Source organism: Benincasa hispida, unplaced genomic scaffold, assembly GCF_027475165.1.
Source record: "Benincasa hispida cultivar pf3 unplaced genomic scaffold, pf3_genome.v1.1 HicScf703, whole genome shotgun sequence".
In the NCBI taxonomy this organism is placed as follows: domain Eukaryota; kingdom Viridiplantae; phylum Streptophyta; class Magnoliopsida; order Cucurbitales; family Cucurbitaceae; genus Benincasa; species Benincasa hispida.
Window position 1 is genome coordinate 13,262 of NW_028326826.1, and position 5,387 is coordinate 18,648.

A 5,387-nucleotide genomic window follows, 5' to 3' on the forward strand; every position below is an offset into this window, starting at 1 on the left:
ATCGATGTAAGACTTTGACTGTATTTCTACCTAACACACGACATCTCCATTTCAAATAAATCTATTCATACTTGCTAAGTCCTTCAATATTCATGATTAAATTGGTCAAATTGAAATCTTAAGGACTAAATGCACCTGTTTCAAAAAATTGGACGAAAATGATATTTTGTCTTTTAAAAAATATATAAAAATGTTTTTTTTTATACATAATACATAAGAAAAAGTGAAACAAAAAGAATTATGCCATGTATTCATAATTAAATAACCATTGGATAAAACCCTAAGCCCTACAGCACTTTTTCTTAGATCAATCATCTAACTCTTTCCATTCAAACCTTCCTGCAAAGAAAAAGGAATAAAAAAACATAACACAATGATTTTTTTTGAAAAAAAAACACATTATCACATTTAACATTACCAATTAACAAAAAATTGAGCCTCCCAACAAAGACATATTTATTGTAATATCAGTTCCTAGAACGACGAATAATCACCATCCCCAAAAGATGTGTATGTTATGTTGAATAGGGGTTTCAATAAGATGATCGAGAACTCGGCCCCCATGGCATTGCATGGTCCGGGGGAGATGGAGCATTGTATATGCACACCGCCATCGGAGTTGCCGAGCTTGTTGTAGTTGCTGCGACGGGGGACTCATCGGTAGTGTTGATGGGCGGGTTTGCCCCTTCGTCGTCCTCCGCTGTCTCGCTTGGCAGTCGATGGAACACTGGATTTATAAACGTCGCTGCAACCACCACCACGAGACTCGCTGCCGTCACTTTCCCGCCAACTATGCCGCCGAATACCTTGTCAAGAATATGATTTGAAAAGATTAAATTCACCATAACTTATAACAATTTACAGACAGTTCAAATATAGACCATTAAACCTATATATTAACATATATAAACTTTATGTAAAAAAATTTTTAAATATGACTAAATTAATAGTCAATCAATGATAAACCTAACACTGATGACTAAATATAACGACGATAATAGTTTAAACAACGATAAATCATCAATGGTAAGAGTCTATCAACGATAAGAGTCAATCGCTGATAAATCTATAATTTATAATTTTTTTTAAATGATGTTATACGCTTTGGTTATTATTCCTAAAAATATTACCAATGTAATTACCCACGATTATTTCTCAAAAAAATTTGTTTCATAACACCAGTATTATTTTTGGCGGTTTATTTTCAACTTTGATAAATCGAAATTTGCTTGAGAACTTTTCCATTTTTTAGTTTTATAGTTTTAAAATTTAATACTTAGTTTCTTCTCAAATTTTAAGTTTAAATTTTTGTCAACTTTTAAACTTTTCCCAAGTGTTTAAAAACATAGAAAAATTGGAATTAATAAAAACATCAAATAAAAATAAGTGTTTATAAAGTTAATTTTTAAAAATAAAAAATACTACATTGTAATGCATTGAGACCGATTTTTTTTTTAATAATTTAGTTTTGAATTTTTGTATTTTGAAAAAATTTAAACTTAGAGACAAACTATTTCCACCTCAAAATATTTTTTCATTTATATCTTACATTTGTACCAAGAACTAGAAAACAAGGCAGAATTTGAAAAATGAAAAAAATATCTTTCGAAAACTTGTTTTGTGTTTTAAAATTTGTCCAAAGAATTCAATTGTTATACTTAATAAAGTAATTGATCATGGTAAAGAATGAAGAGGAAATAAACTTTGCCTATTCAAAACAAAAAACAACATAAAATAATTATTAATGATATGTAATTTTTATTTTGAAATTTGTACTTATTTTCACACCAAATCTTTAGAAAATTTTTCTTTTTTTTTTTTTAACAAAAAATAAATTAAATTCCAAATTTAAAAACAAGTTTTTGAAAAACATTTTCCTTTTGTTCAAAACTTAGTTTGGTTATTTATCAAACCTACCGCCTACACATTACAAAAAGTAGACTACACCACAAAGAAACTCTTATACACAATTAATGCTTATAAGTTCAATTTTAAAAAAAAATAAACAATAAAAAAAATAGTCTTCTAAAACAGAACTACATGGTTATCATTCCTAAACCTTAAGAACGTAATGCCAATTATTTTAAATAGACATAAAAAGAAAGTAGTTTTCCCAACTGTATTTTTGTTCCCTTCTTTAAATCTAACTTAAATTTTAAATTTGTTTTTCCCCTTCTTAAGTTTGAAAAGACTAAAACAAATGGGAATGAAATGGAAACCAATTTTTTAAAATCTAATTGGTATAACACATTCAAAAGTCTTTATCTTCAATTAAGAAGTAAATAGTTACTAAACAAAGCTTAAGATTCAAGCAAAGGTACTTGAAAGTGTTGAACTTTGATACTATATTTTAAATTCCTCTTAAAATTATTAACTAGCCTTCAAACAATAAAATTAAAGAAAAAAAAAAAAGATAATTAAATTTAAGATACCAATCGGATTTAAACTCACCTGACCTTGAGCGCCAGCAAGACAAATCCCGAAAGAGGAAGAGGAAGGAAAGAGGTTTAGAGGAAAACGGCGTCGTATTAGCAAGAAAAGAGCCGGAAAGAGAAACAAGGCTGAAAGGCCATGAATGGAGATAAATTAGTAGAATGCGACATAGGGTGTCGTAACGTAACATTAGAAACGGAGCCAGAGCCGCTAAGGACAGTGAGGCCGACATGTCGTTTTCGAGCGAAGTTAAGGAGAGTATCGACGACGTCGTTTCCGGCTGAGATCTCGATCACTACAGGCTTCATGCTTGATTCATTCTCTTTGGTTATAACTATTGGAGGCTTTGGTTTGTTCTTTGATCCAGGTGGCCTTCCACGTGGCTTTTTGATGGATGAGTTGTCGGTTGACGACATTGGGGTTTTGGGTTTTTGTCTGTGGTGGTTGGAGGGATTGTGTCGGAGGAGTAGAGGAGGAGGAGGTCGGAGGTTGGTGGGATAGAGAAATTGCTCCGCCGTAGTCCGCCATGGGAAACCAGCTGAGTCAAGTTCAAGAGAGAAAATAATTGGAAAATGGAAAATTGGGAATTGGTGTTTTTGGGTTTAGAAGGAGAGAAATTTCTTTGAATATAAAATAAGAGGGTTTTTTTTTTTGGTTATGTGGGCCCATTTGGATTTTGGAGAGAAAGGAGTGGGACCCATTTCTAGGGTTTTATTTTACATTTTCTTTACTTTAAATAGGGTTTTAAATTTGGTTGAGTTGTAAATAAGGATGTCAAATTTTTCTACGGGACGGGCTCTGTGGGTCCCACTGGGGGGAATTTCTTGTGAGCTAAATGGGAACGTAGATAGGAAAAAGCATTCCCCGTCCCCATCTCCGTTCCCGAAATAGCTTTTTATATATTTTATTTAGATATAGTTATCTAATGTTATGTAATTATTATTATGTTCAAATTGAATGTTTTAAATTAGATCATTATGTGAATAATTTGATTTATATTTATTTTTGTTTACTAAAAATATTAATTAGTTTTTTTAAGTTTTTTTTTTAAGGCCAAAATTTGAGTAATTTATTTTTAAATTCAAATTGTCAATATAAAAAATTAACCATTTTTTAAAATCTAGGTGAAAATTTATTATTTAATTAAAATTTGATCCATATTACCGATTTAAATTAATTAGTTTTTTTTAAAAAAAGTAACGGGGAAAAATCTGGGAGGGGGTGAGGGGGAACCCGAGTCACATGTGTGAGAATTTCAATAGGGATTGGGGAATGACATTTTTCCGATCCCCCATCGGTCCCGTGGAACATCATTAGTTATACATAATAGCACAACAAACTCAAATTATTAAGAGATAATTTTTTTCTTTTTAGAATTAGTAAAAAGTTCAACAACTCTTTGCCCAATTTTTCGACTACTTAAACTTTACATTTCCTATTCTGTGTTAGGGTATCGGAAAATTGAATTTCGCGATAAATGTTGTGTATGTATTTTTTTATTTTATTTTAAATCATGAAATTTATAGACCAAAAGTTAATTAGTTAAATTTCAGTTAGACAAATTCCGCATTTTTTAAGGAAAAAAATTAACGAATTCAATTCCAGTTCTCTTAAGTTTTATTTTATTATTATTTTTTTTTAATAACCGGTTCCAATTCCAAATTTTCAAGTACATTTGAGTTAGTATTTTAAACTTAAATTTATGAATTTTTTGTAAGAGGATATTTTTTTTGGTTTATATATTTTTTTTTATTTACTATTCTTTGATTTGAGATTTTTTTTTTTTTTTTTTTTAAAAAAGTTCAATAATTTTCCGTAAGAAATAGAATTGTGGATTTCCTGTCCCAATTTCCCCCATTTTTTTTTTTTCAATTCTTAAGGGGAAATTCAAGGTAAAACCTTTCTTTCCAAAAAAAAAATTCAATCTTACAAAAAAATAAAAAAATAAAAAACCGATGGGTTTTTTTTTTTTTTTTTTTCCCTATAAGGTCTAAAATTGAAGTTGGATTTATGAAAAGTTAATAGCAAAAGATAAAATGTAAAACACTTGAATGATGGACAAATTGATATTTTTAACCCTTGTAAACTTTCCATTAAAATCTCATCCCAAGTAAAAAGAGGTTAGAAAAAGTATTAAAAATTATTCATTTATTTTTTTAAAAGAGAGAAAGAGATGTTAGTTTTGTAAGGTGAAAATTTTTATTTTAAAAATAACAATTTCTCTTAAAGTTTTTTTTTGCAAAGGTAATTTCCCTTATAGTTGCTTTGTAAAAAGAGATTGCATTAAATTACTTTGAGGTCACATTTAATAATACATAATTAAAATTGAAGCAATAGTAATGGGTTTACATTCATATATGAATTTTAATGGAACTTAATTGTTGAGGATGGAATGTTTTGGGGGATCCTTGGCTGCCGAGGGGCGCGATTTTGGATTCATACGGGTCTATGGTGGTTCATGATGCAAGGAGTAGTTTGGAAGCGCGTTGTCGGAGTTCTTGGATGGTGAGGGAGGTTGGAGGTGGCCTACAGTGTCTTGGGAGCTGCTTGAGATCTGGGGTTTTATCAAGCAGTGGGGCCTAGGGTGAGGGGAGAGGATTATTGGGTTTGGGTGTCGGATGCTAGTGGTGGTTCTCTATCGCTAGTGCTTAGGAGAGTATACGTCCTCCTCGTCATAGGGTGTCTTATATTCCGCGTCACTCTTCTGTGTTAGTAGTGAGGGACAAGTTGGGTACACGGGATTGGTTGAGGAGTTGGGGTATGTTGTCAGAGGGGGGTGTCTTCTGTGTGGGGGGAGGTGTGGAGTCGCGGGATCATTTATTTTTTGAGTGTGGGTTTGGGAGAGAGATGTGGTCTAGTGTGTTGCGTCAGTTAGGTTCGACGCATCTGGTGGCTGGTTGGGATGTAGAGTTAAGTTGGTTTGCCGAGTGGGGTCAGTAAGGGGGTGCGTAGTA

The 5,387-nt window shown here is 31.6% G+C and overlaps 1 pseudogene; it reads right to left on the reverse strand.

Moving 5' to 3' along the window:
- Positions 1–520: 520 nt before the first annotated feature.
- Positions 521–2,961, reverse strand: LOC150029999 (AT-hook motif nuclear-localized protein 28-like; annotated as a pseudogene).
- Positions 2,962–5,387: the final 2,426 nt, after the last annotated feature.